Below are 13,357 nucleotides of genomic sequence, written 5' to 3' on the forward strand. Positions count from 1 at the left end.
AATAAAGATGTTTAATGATCACCCTTTTTATTTCTACCTTACTCTACAAAATTCCAGTATGTGCAGCACAGCACTATTCATGTGGGACTCAATACCCTGAGCAGAAAATTTTAGTCCAATAGGCTCAAAAGCTGTTTTTCAGTTCCATTACTGCCTCCAAAGAGACAAACATAACCTCATTTGTTCCACAAATACTAATGTAATTTGGCTTTGATCTTGTCTGGACCAAGATAAAAGGTATCCTTTAAATTACACTCATTAGGGTTTTAACCCACTTTTAAACAGAAGGCAGGTTTTGCACATCTAAACAAGGAGGACAACATCCTCAGCTACCTCCTCCAGAGAATACCCTCACCAGACTATAGACACCAAGGACAAACATCTCCTTGAACCCTCTGAGCAGTTAAGCACCCTCTGCAGACAAAGGGAAAACCCCACAGAGAATGAAATTATTCCTCTTACACTACAACAGGTGTCTGTGAAATGACTTGCCACGTTTATCATTCCAATGACTAATGAGAAGATAAAGAAAGCTCCAGGAATTTTAAGTTAGAATAGGTTGTTCCAGCTGCATTAGTTACAGAAGGAAGAAAAACATCCATCTAAGAACAACTTGGTTCTTAACTTTTTGGCAAGCAAATTTAGGATTAAGTCAGTCCTGGCCTTTTAATACAGGCAGTTACATACTTGACTTAAGTTGACTCCTCCTGCTTCCAATGCCTGGTCTACATGTTTTAGGAGTTAAACATTAAGACCACATGCAGTCAAGATTTCCCACCAGCACCTCTACATTCCCTTGCATGTGCTACTTTTAAAAAAAGCCTGGAAAACAGTTCTTTGTTTCAGAGTCTACATGGATGTTTGGCACAAGCCATGCAAGCTGCAGGAGTATAACAAGTTTAGATTGCTGAACAGGAGAAGAGCAGCCTTTGGCTCTTCCCCTGGGCAATGAAAAATTCAATATTAAGCATTTGACTCTAACTGCCTATTGGTAACTGTATCTCCAGAGACACAGCATGGCAGAACTCACAGCCTCTTGCTGCTTGGCCCAGTCCTGCATCCTGACCCCAGGTCCAGCATGTGGAGTTAAGCCCAACCTTCACTTGCAGTCATCAATGGATCCTCAAGGATAGAGCTACAGAAGAACCCTGAACTGAGTCTAAACTGAGCAATATTTCATCCTTATGGACCATTCCCTTCAGGATTCCACACACAGCACGCCCTATCCATGCACTAATCTGACCAAACCCAGTCTTGTTTTGGAGGTGGGGGACAATTACTGACACTTAATGAAACACAGCCAGGTTTCATACATTTTGTAGCTCATCTGTGTCAAGAGATATAAAAACTATAGGCATCCATGTGCAACTACTGAAAAGTTAGGCACACTATTTGCATAGATTTATACTGTACCAAAAAATGTATTACTCTGTTCATGAGTAAAATCTACCAGAATGCAATTTATTGGAGCAGTAATCATAAAGAGCAGGCCATGTCTTATTGCCTCCAACAAAAGCCTTTTGCCTTCTACAGCCATGAAAAGGTCAAGCACCACCCACATTTTTAATAACTGTTCAATAATCTCCCTTTAAAGCGTGTAACTGTATCAGACTTCAACTCTTTTTAAAAGGAAAAAAGCCCCAAACCCACAGTAGCTCCCTGAAGTCCCCTGTGGGTTATTCTGGGTCCAGCGAAGCCAGGCAGTTACACCAGTGCTGCATTTGGAAGCTTTCCAGAACCACGTGTGACTGAGAACACCAGGTTATCGTTCCATAATATCTCCAAGCAAACAGCATTGCAACATTCCTCACACAGTGAATTATGTTCTGAGGCACACAGAGGACAACATGCCCATGCAAAACCCCAACTGCATCAAAATCCGTTTCACCTGCTCCCAAGGCTCAGGCACTTCACCAGCCTCTATTATCCCTCTATATTGATCTTACCCTTTTCTGCAGAGCCATAAACTCAGCTGACAGACTGGCAACTTGCTGATCCCAGCACTGGTTCTTCCCTTGTTCTTGTTTCAGCATGGCTTGGTCAGCACTGAGCCTCATTTGTAGCTTGTGAAACTGCAATAACAAAACAAACACATGAGGGACTTGTCAAACAAAGCAGGCTGTAAAATTATCAGAGTGGAAATCAAGTGCCAACATTTATTATACAATGAGCCACACCTCAGCTGGCAAATTTCAGGCCCACAGCTTGATAAGAGGGAAGAAGTGGCTCCAAATTTCTCTGCATTAGCCATGACAAAAGTCTCATTAAAAACATGCCTGGAAAGCATTTAAGGAGTAACACATGTGCACACGTTCATTTGGATTTCCCTTAACACTGCATGCATTTTATCAGAAATACCTTATTTCAGCAATTTAATCCTCCTGATACAGCTCCTAGTTAAACAGTATCACTACTACATTTTCATTAAAATGCATGAAACTTTTACACACGTAAAATCTATTTCACTTTTCTTTCTTTATCCAGTGTGCTTTCCCACCAACACAAGATTTGAGCAGCTTAGTGATTTGTCCTGGTAATAAAACAACACACTGAGTATTAATTCTGTCAGGTTACAACATTTTCATCTTTCATTTTTCAAGAGCAACTGCCAGCCTTGAAGATTTCTTCTAGATTAAGGGCAATGCCAAAGGAAATTAAGGAAAGAAGGCAGGTGACAATAAAGTAGGCCTCATATCAGGCAGGTACAAATGCTACCCAGGGACAGGATGCAGAGGTAGACTGCAAACAAGTGTCAGGGAAGGGAGGAACAGTCCCAAGCAAATCCTTGGGAGGTAAATGGCAACCTAAGAAGAACACATTTTTCAATTCCAGTCAGCAATACCGCTGGAGGAGTTGCCTCTGATGTTTGCCTGCTACAAATATTTGAGCTGGTAATTATTAATTTTAAGGCTTTTTTCCAACCCTAAGTGTGTGGATACATAGATAACTGGAAAATTATTTTTTATAGGACTAACCAAACCCATAATATTCAGTCCACGTAAAATTCAATGCACAAAAGAATCTCAAGCCAGTACTGCTAACTTTTCTTTATGTAGGTATACAAGTAAATAATAATGTTATTAATGTGCTGACAGTTAAAAACAGCCAAATTTATTATTCAGCCTGTGCAGTTATGATGAATGAAGTAAATGTCAGGCTCAAGAAGATAATATTAAGGGAAGGAGGTAGGCCAGGCTTTGCCTTTCCCTCCCAATTGGTTAAAGATTACACCTCAGAAATCTTTAGGTCAGAGTAGATTTCTTACAGAATCCTGGAAGTGCTTAGGTTGGAAAAGACCTCCAAGACCATTGAGGCCAGCCATCAACCAAACACTTCCAAGGCCACCACTAAATCATGGCCACATTAACTCATTGCCCAGTAACATCTCTGCCTGGTTCTATCAGTGTTGTCCTGTGCTAATTAGTGTAATTGGATGATGACTCAAGAAACAGTAGAGAATCTGAAAAGCAACTCCAGGCTTTGTCTGCATACATACAAGAACACTTGACCTCAAAAAGCAAAGCATCAGCTGACAAAAACAGGTGGGAAATAACTTTCAGATGTTGAATTCTTCAGATTTAAGAGGGCTGGAATCAGAAGGTTTGGGCAGCCAGGATTGCCATTGTGAGCACTAGAAACTTGGGGTTTGCTTCCATTGGAGGAAAAAGCACTGCCTGGAAAGCCACAGAGCCAGAGCTGGAGCTGCAGCAACAAATTCAAGGAACAAGGAACACCAGTCCAGCAGCTCCAGAAACAAATTCAGGATCAAGTTAAGTCCAGCTTCTCTCTGCTGCACTTTTGGAGGTGTAAATAAAATGGGTCCTATTCTCAACTGTCCTACAGTCCCAACACATCACTTTTCTCCTCTCTACCCACCAGAAAGCAGATGGAATGGTGAAAAGAGGTGTGAAGGGGACTGTGGATGAATAAATTACCCTATGATTTAACTGCTTCCCAAGAGCCACAGGCACACAGGGCAAGTAGAGGTCAATCAGCTCTGAAACTGCTCTTTGAGCTATGCAAGCTCCTGGGTGTCCCCAGGGGCCACAGCAGATGGTTTAGAACTCTCTTCTGTCTCCTCAACTCTCATTCCTGCTCCTCATATAAGAGAAGAATGGCAAAATTGGTGGCTTCAAGACAACAGGACGTGACCAGTCATTGTATGAGTAGAAACTACACTAAAAATACCAAGGAATTCTTGGTCCCAGTAGGGCCTAAGCTTGTATTGAAACAGTAAATGAAGCTTCAAGTGAATTAAAGTATAGTGAGAGATTTAGCATGCAGTCAAACCAGTGTTTGCTCAGGTCTTTTAGGAGCAGGGGAGAGAAAAAGCATTGAGTGATGTTTGGGAAAGTCAGCTTTTCCCCAGAGACAGAAAAGGCAGTATGTACTTTGAATGTTGCTTTCTAGAGTTCGAAATATTTTTGCCGGTAGTTCTACTGTTTTGGGGACTGTCTTACCACCAAGGTAAGTCAAAATAAAAACTACAAATGTCAATATCCAGAGCAGCAAAAATACTGAGACTTCCTTTGACTTTCTTTTGTCTGGAGTATTGAGAAAGAAAGAAAAAAAAACCACCACAAAACAGGCATAAAAAAACCACTTCAAATCAAATGACAGGTGTGTTTGAGAAAAGGCAAGCAGCCTGGGGGGTTACAGCAGCATCCAACCCAGCCCAAAGCCTGATCCTGCTGGGTGAAGCCACTCCTGGCTGTGTATCCCAGCAGGAACACGTGATGGCTGCAGAGCATGCAACAGGCTGTACCTTGAATTAATGGTTTGAGCCAGAGGACCACACACCGTTACCTCTCCTGGAGGAGCTGGCTGTAATAACTGTGCTGCTCACACACCACCCTCATCCTTGCATTTAAAAACACAGGCAAAATGGAAGGTGTGATTATTCTTCAATGTCATAGCCAATAAATATTGCAGAGCTCAAAATTAAGGCATGGAGAGAAGCATCTACAAGAACAATTTTCTCTCAGTTAAAGCATTGGTGCTTGTCACAGATTTTAATTTACTAAGCCTTTTTCAGTCATGCATCCCAGTCAAAATTTAAGATCTTTTCTGTCTAAAAAGAGTCATTTACTGAACTTTATGAGCAGGAGAATGCTGTTACTGACTGATTTTAGAAACTAAAATTTCTAAACAGTATTCTAAGTGATAGTCTGCTGGATTTATATTGGGGGTGGGAATGCCTGTGGTGTGCAGTCTGGGGGAAAAAATGCCAAGTTATAGGAATAAAATTCCTTATACTGCTGCTTAAAAGAAATAAAAAGCCCTCCATAGTGGATCTTCTGCTACGTGCAAGATGAACATCAAGACTCTTCAGTCTTCCAATACTGCAATGGTCTCAGCCTTGCCATGACCTGTTCCACATTGCCTCTGACTGCTTTGCATGATGTCAACTCACTGTGTACAAGGAATGTTACTCACATTAACTAGACAACATATTTAAGAATTCAGAGTTAAAAGCAGCAATGTTGTTGAAGCAGAGCAAAATGAAGAGGAGCACCTGGGCTCTGTTTCCATGCAGAACTGACTGAGCTCAAGCCTGCAAATCAAATTTAATCCCCCTCACCAGAATTGCTCTCAGACTTAGTACAGTCATTATGAAAATTAATACTTCTCTATATAAAAATAAGTACACACATATTTAGAGAAGTGAAAATATACATACAACTAAATTGCTTTCAAACCTGGAGTGATAATTTAGTTTTAATGATTAGCTATTGCAATTTAAAATGGAAACTTCTGCAGTAAATTTGAAATAACTAACCCAATTCTACAATTCATTCAAGGAACATTCCACATCAAAAAAAAATTAAAAATTAGAAAAACTCCATGCTTTTTAAACAAGATTTTTGGTTACAGAGTTTACTTGAGCTCTTTATCTGTCCCTGCTAAAAGTCAGAGTAACTGAGATGCCCAAACCAACATGAAAATCCCAAGAAGAAGGTGATGCTAAGAAGAAACTGATGCTGGGGCTCTCACTGGGTTTATGTCTGATGCTGACAGCTGGAGCTACCATGACAACCATCCCAGGCATAAGGTCCTCCAACACCAGGAGACACTCTCCAGTGATTACTTGATCTGCTATAAAGCCATTTTGTACTCTGAGAGTGCTAAAGAACAGCTTTAATATACTGGTGAATCAGACCGAGAAGCTATTTAGCTGCAGAGAGTACTGGCAAGCACATATAAATTATCTTTTCTCAGGGAAACACACTCTCAAATTCTCTATTTTCCCCCACACAGGGGGATGTTTTCAATACTCTCTTGGTGGTTATTACACAAAATGCTCCTGAGCACCATCAGCATTTCAGGCAAGCACAAAAGACATAAAACAAAGGACATAAAACACGGACAACTCTAACAGACTGCTAGTGTACACATCCATAAAGTCTGTGGATAAGCTCCAAGCAAGACCACACTGCTAGGGCTCAGACCAGTCCCAGTACAGCAGGGGAACTGGGTGAGGGATGGCAGAGCTGCTGACCCTTTCCTGGGTTAGGGAGAGGCCACAGAGCACTTCCCACATCTGCTTGCTCCTGTGTTGATAACATCACTGGTTGCTATGGGAGCAAGGCAACTTCACAGCCCCTGGTATGCAGGGAGCACCAGGCACTTCACAGACATCCTTACCAAAGGTTTAGGGACTGGAGGAAACACAGCCCTGGGGGCCTTTTCTACCTTAAAGGGGGAAAAAAAAAAAACCCTGAGTGGGTAGAGGGAGAAAAAACTCAAATATGTCTGACCCTTCATTGCAATTCTCAGAGAACTTGAATTCACATCAGGAGTTCTCAGTCTCGGGCTAAGAGTTGGCACAGAGCCTTTCAACTCCAAAACTGCCTCCTGGGCAAGTCCATCTTTTACTGGGAATGGGCAAAGGAAGCTGAAAACACAGAGGAGGTGACACTGCCCTTCCTTTCTGCTTGCCCATCATCATGGATAATCCTCTCCTCCTAGCAGTCCAGACAACCTTCACCTTACAGGAAAAGGTGTCTGCAAAGCTCTCTTTGTCCTTGTCACAGATGTGGTGGAGGGAGATGCTGCTGTGCAGTCCATGTGTGCCACAGCAGAGAGGGCACCACGCTCCAGGGGTGTTCACAGCACCTCCAAAAGCTACATTTAGTCCCGAGGGTTTGCATCCCCAACAAAACCTCAATAAGAAGAAAACCAGCCTGACTTTCAACACCCAGGGAAAATGTACAGAGTCAGCAGTTAAGAGGAAAATATCTCTGCAGGTATGTGGAGTGATTTTGTTCTCGAACCCCATGGAAGTCAACAAACACGGCACCCTGGGATGCTGTTTTCCAAAGAACTTGTCTTCAGGGGAGATGGGAAGTGACTCACAAGCTCTGAAGGAAGGGCCAGGAACAGAGAGAGGTTTCAGGCAGCAGGAGTTAAGCAGCTCACGTGTTCCTCACCAGGAGCAGGGATTTTGGCAGGCAGCACCTCCAGCCCTGGTATCGCTGGGTGGCTTTGGCAGCATTCGTGCTGACACTGTGTTGGTCACGCTGCAGGACTTGGAATTCCTGGACTTTTTGCTTAACAGTCACTTAATCTCCTTTACATTAGGTCTGTTTCACACAAAGTTCTGCATTTGGGGTTCCTCATGGCCAGGACTAGCAGGGAAACAGTAAAGGTGGGGAATAAAATAAAATTATCACATCTGACGTATATGTCACCCCAGGGTCAGCTGGGACAGAAATAAAGCAAGTTTCCCTTAGAATTAGCCAAAGAAATAAAATACCTATTTTTAAAGCCAACTAAGCACTCTCATGCACATACAAACATCTCTTTTCCTCCCAGCTCTAAGAGATCCACAAATATATGTATAGTCCCGCTTAACAGCATTTTTGACCCTTTGCCAGTACATAGAAGATAAGAAAACATATTCCCCATGAAACACAGTTCCCTACAGGCACATGTACATTATCCAGCAAGAAAGCAGAGAGCCCTGAGGCACACCAGGAGATCTGGTCCTTACTGCTACAGGCAGAACATCCCACATGAATCCTGGGAGGAAAAACCACACCACAGACTTCTCTGGCACTACCAGAGCATCCACTGAAACAGCTCCTGGTGTCCAAGCTGGACACTCATCCCTAACTCAAGTGCTTTCAGTTATTTACCAAGAAGCAGTTCCAAAGCAAGCACTCCCTTTTCCCCCTCTGGATTCTCATCTTTAGTCTGAGAATGTTTAATGTTAAACCTACAGGATATGTTGCAAGCCCTCCCCATCTTTAGAAAACCACCTCATACATTCACTGGGATTAATTAATACCTTACTGTGGTCTGGACAGCCACCACTGACTGGATTTACATCTTCCACTAATGCACTTTAAACACTTGGGGACTAGCTTAGTACCCAAATCTTTACATCAGGGACACTCGAGACACTTGGAAAGTACTGCCAATATTGTCAGGTCAAAGGCCAAGATGCAAAGGCAGGTGGGAGAATGGAAAACTCATTTTAAAACAATGATATAAGAGATCTGTCTAGTTTTGTTGCCTTTCTAAGAAAAGAGCATCAAGTTGCAAATGAGGCTATCCACTGAGACTGAAAAAGGCAGACTACATAAAATCTGTTGCACATTCACCTCCAGAGCACACTGTTGCAGGTGACAACTAAGATAGAACAACCTGAAAGCAAAATAAACACCCTGTTCAGTACACAAGGGTTTAGATCCTCACATCTCAGCACAGAGCCCATCTCCAGCTACCAGAGGAGCTTTTCTGAGGAGGTTCTTCAGAGCCACTCAGAGGGTCTCTGCTTTTTCCCACTGAAGCAGCTGGTGAGGGCTGATCACAGAGGTCCAAGGTCAGCACATTATTGTTCCAGCCAATTATGTAAAAACGCCTTCATCACAGCAGAGAGATGCTGGTCACACAAGTGTTGTGTTTATTTCCTGAAGGAAGTTCCCTCCATTTAGAAAACAGGAATCAAACTCCTGTCTTCTACATCAGTGTTACCTAAAAGAATCACTACTTTAAGTTCTTCTAGGTTGACACTTGGACAAACCTAACTGGATCAGAATAAGATGCTCTAGTGGAAGGTGATGAGGAGGAAAAAAAAAAAGGAATTACTGACTTGCAATAACAAACCCATTGGAGTGGAAAACAGCCTCCCAGAGGAAGTCAAATGCTCTGTGTTTTAGATAAGAGGCAGGAATAAATCACTTTTCCTTATACATTGTCTCTGAAGGAGTAGTTGGACAAAATTAAGACCAAAACAAGACCATAATCCTCCTGAATAATACTGGTAAAGGAATACATTGAACTACATTGTCTTCTGGATAGCAGAGCTACAAGTCACTGATGCAGAGAGTGGGTTTAAGTATTTAGAAAGAACCCAAGCCTTACTCAGACTTCTTATGCTCTATCTGGGAACACAGTAGTGTAAACACAAAGTATTTGTGTAAGTCTTCTTCTAGGAGATCCCTATTGGTAGTATTTGGGGTAACGTGCTGCTGTAAACATATCCTTCATTCATCTCAAGCAGGGTGGGTAAAAACCCAGTGCTTCTAACTCAGGAGATTATTTATTTATTTATCTTCCAAATATTGAGCCTGCCAGTAACTTGGTCAAGGTCAGGTGGGATTATCCCCTAGCTCCAAGAAACACTGGCCTTCTACACCTCTCTGAACCAGGATTATTTGTTCTATAGCCTCATAAACAGAGCACACACACAAATTATTCCCTGTAACAGATTTCAAGAAAAATCTGGACAAGTGGAAAAAGAGGGAATCCGTCCATTAATGGTTTTCAAACACAGTGACCCAGAAACAACTTCTGCCTCAGGAAGACCCAAAGCAGAAAGAAGGAAGGTATTCAAGGGAATTCTTGCTTTAGCCTTTGCTGAGAATCTGCTTCTTGGCAACACCAGGAGAAAGTTCCGACATTTAACTTCATCTGAATCATTAAGCATTTCTCCAGCATCTCTGGAAGAATTTATGGTCCATGTACTCCCTCTGCCCACCTCCCTGTGGTCAGAAATCCTTACAAAAGCACAATGCAACACAAAGAGTTTGTGTTTCAGCAAACAGGTATTTTCCAGCCAGATGTTCTGCCCAATGTGTGCTGACTTGTTCTGGCACAGACACCAAAAAGCTAATCTTACCTCAGTCACCCCTGCACTGACAGATGCCTCATCACTGGCAAACTAGAGCTGAGCAATACTCAGCAGGCAATAAAGGCAAGAAACAGCTGCATTTTTAGATTTTGTGACTAGCAGGGACAAATTAAAGGCAAAGGGGAAGAGGTTAGCAGCTCCTGCCAAAATCGAGCCTTCAGCCACATGCCTGGATGGTGAGACACAGGAATATGACCCTGCTACGTTTTCTTCTCTTTGCCATTGCCTAGAGGATCTGGAAGCATAAGAGATGTGAAATTAAAAAAAAAAAAAAAAGTTATTCCCTCCCCCCCCAATGTTGATATGTCAAATCCTAGGTCTAACAAATAACTATGTATCTCTGTCTTGGCTACAGGGGAAAAAAAATATCACATGCTATTCCTCAGTGGAGTGCACTTTAATTATTTCTGCACTTCTTTCTTTACTTGACCTCTGTTAAATAAGGTGGATGCAAAGACAGACTATTGTTGAATGGAGCAAATTAACTATGGAAAAGAGAACTCCTTGAATAGTAAAGCCTTTTCATCTTGCTCTTAAGTCAATAATATTATGGAATTAAAAGTCAAATGCAAGGGTTTCTTTCCCCCCTTTTAAGCTCCATTCCAAGCTCCAATTAAGTAGTTTTATTCAAAATTTCTGCCCTTCCCCTTCATGTCTCATGTGTATTTGACATTCAGGTACCTTCCTCTTCAGAATGAGGGAAACCCAGCTTACCTCAGCAATAGCAGAGCACAATTGAAGTTAAAAACCAGTACCCAGAGCAAAAGAAATACAAACAAATCCCCACATTTTTATACTTAAAATAGGTCTGGTCTGCTTATAGGTACTAGCACAGGATACACAAATCTATGGGCCTGAAGGGGTGCACCACCTTTGGAAACAGACCTGTGCATTTTTCTGTGCTGCCAGGAACACTGTTAGAACAGAAAAAATCAACCAGCTGGGAAGGAACTTGGGGAAAATCCCAAGAGAATAATGCTGCTTGTCTCATGGGTTCTTCATCTCCCTTGCATCAAAGGCAGAGACAGAAGGCTCTTTAAACCACAACCTCGGGTGGATTTCTTTACCTTCAATTTGTCTCATCTTTTCCTGCTCACCCACCCTCACCCCTCTCCTACTTCACACATTTTTCAAACACCTGAGACACTGGATATCCCTGCCTCTGCCAAAAACCTGCCCCTGGTGCTACTGTCCCCAGCACAGAGCATCTTTGGAGGCACAAAACAGCCTCAGAGGCATCTCAGCAGAAGTTAGGCAGTAGCAGAGCTTCCCTTTGACTCTGGGTAAATCTCTCAGGAGTGCTTTCTTCCTTCCATCTCAGTTTAGTTCAGTTGTTGTTGCCCAGAGGAGCCTGGATGTTCAGGGGCTGGCACTGACAGCTTTCACCCCAAAGCAGAGGCACCAGCACAGCTCAGCCCTGCAGCAATTACTCCCCCTCAGCAGCAGCACCGGAGCTGCTGTGGGCAGCTGGTGCTCAGACTTGGTGATAACACATCCAAAAAAGCCTTTACAAGTGGTACCCATTTGCAGTTTTGCTCATGGCCCCAGCAAGGGCAGGGATTAAGCAGGATCTGGCAGCAGCCTGGTCCCACAGGAGGCCACCCTGCAGGGCAGGACTGAGCTGGAGCACTGAGAGCCACTGGTGCTCATGCCTGGCTGTGGATTTAACATGTCCTCAGAGCTGTCAAACCACCTCTCACCAGTGCTAAACCCACCTTTGGTGCAGCAGCTGCACACATGCAATGGGAAAGGTGAATAAGGACTCTCTGAGGAATCCCCAACCTACAGCATTTGTAGGGTGGGCTGAGAACTACTCCAAAAATCCTTGCCACAAGGAAGAGCAGACTCGGTGCTGCTTTACATGGCAGAAACTAATCATGCCTGCAAACACTGCAAGTGCATTCTTGTTTGAACTCACCTTCTCTCATTGTTCCTTTTATTCAGACCTATTTTGTGATGCTCTCAGGGAGGTGAATTAAAATGCATCAGTGGAAATAGGCTCCACTCAGGCCTCAGAGGCTGCATGGTATTTATCATCTGACTGCAGACAAGTCTCAGTCTGCCAGCCTGTAACTTCCAAAATGCATAACAAGCGTGCCAGCAATGAGAGACAAAGCATCACTTATTGCTCAGATAGCTTCCCTCACTCTAATGAAGGGTGAGTTATGAGCTGCACCTTCATGCCACCCATTACACAACAGCATTTGCCACTCTGCCCCCTTTACTATAAATATACCACCCACAGAGATACTACAGACCAAAATCTACTGCCTGACTCCCTTCACATTAACAAGTCAGGAGTTATTTTATTTGTGATGAGGAGTAACTCCAGTGCAAGATAATTGCAGGGAGGAGTAGAATAATTTTTCCTTTCAATCTATATTACTAGGTTTAGAAATAACATACTTTCTGGTGTGTTGCTTAGTTCTAACCACTAACTGATTTATAGAACTATTAATGAGTATTTATTAGAAAGTCTAATGGGTCAGTAGTTAAACTAACCTATTAGTAATAGCTTCATAAAAATCTCAATCACATAATCTTTTAATTTAAAAACCTTAACACACAGCATTCCTGTACCATTTTACAGATGTAATTACTCTATCACATTACCAAATTCTTAGAAATAACCCCCTTTTCTCTCTTGAGACAGAATTAATCAGTCAGTGATTTCCTTCCACTCAAATGCACAAGTGTCCTGGGAAGCATTTTTATCTTCTTACACTCCTTGATATGGTTTGCAACTTCCCACTTTATCTAACTAAATGATCTTTCCACTGAGTCTTAATTTCTCATCAGGTCTGTTAAAAAAAAAAACCAAAAAAACTCCCAAGGATCTATTCCTTCCTGTGATGTCAAACGAACAAGCAGGACTGACCATCACTTCTCAGTCTTTCAGACGTGGCAACCCACCTCTGGCTCAGCAGCTTTTACACAACCCTCATGGGCAGCAGCCTGGGCTGGCAGAGAGAAGAACCAGCTGTAAACACCAAACACAAAGCTGACCCTCTCCCTACCTCATAGGTGTTGAGCTCCTACCATTAAATGCATGTAGATGTTCTCATGCCAGTTTAAACCTTTTCAGGCAGTAACTAAAGCCTGTTCTTATCCCTTTTACCCAGGGGAAAAAATAAAATCAACTTCTACAGACCTGGTGATTCTAGAGGTCTGAATCCCATGGCCCAGAGCAGCCACATGGTTCAGTGGCACAGAGCTGGC

The sequence above is a fragment of the Agelaius tricolor genome, unplaced genomic scaffold (genome assembly GCF_023055355.1).
Source record: "Agelaius tricolor isolate 1412-34295 unplaced genomic scaffold, bAgeTri1.0.p SCAF_3, whole genome shotgun sequence".
Taxonomy (NCBI): Eukaryota; Metazoa; Chordata; class Aves; order Passeriformes; family Icteridae; genus Agelaius; species Agelaius tricolor.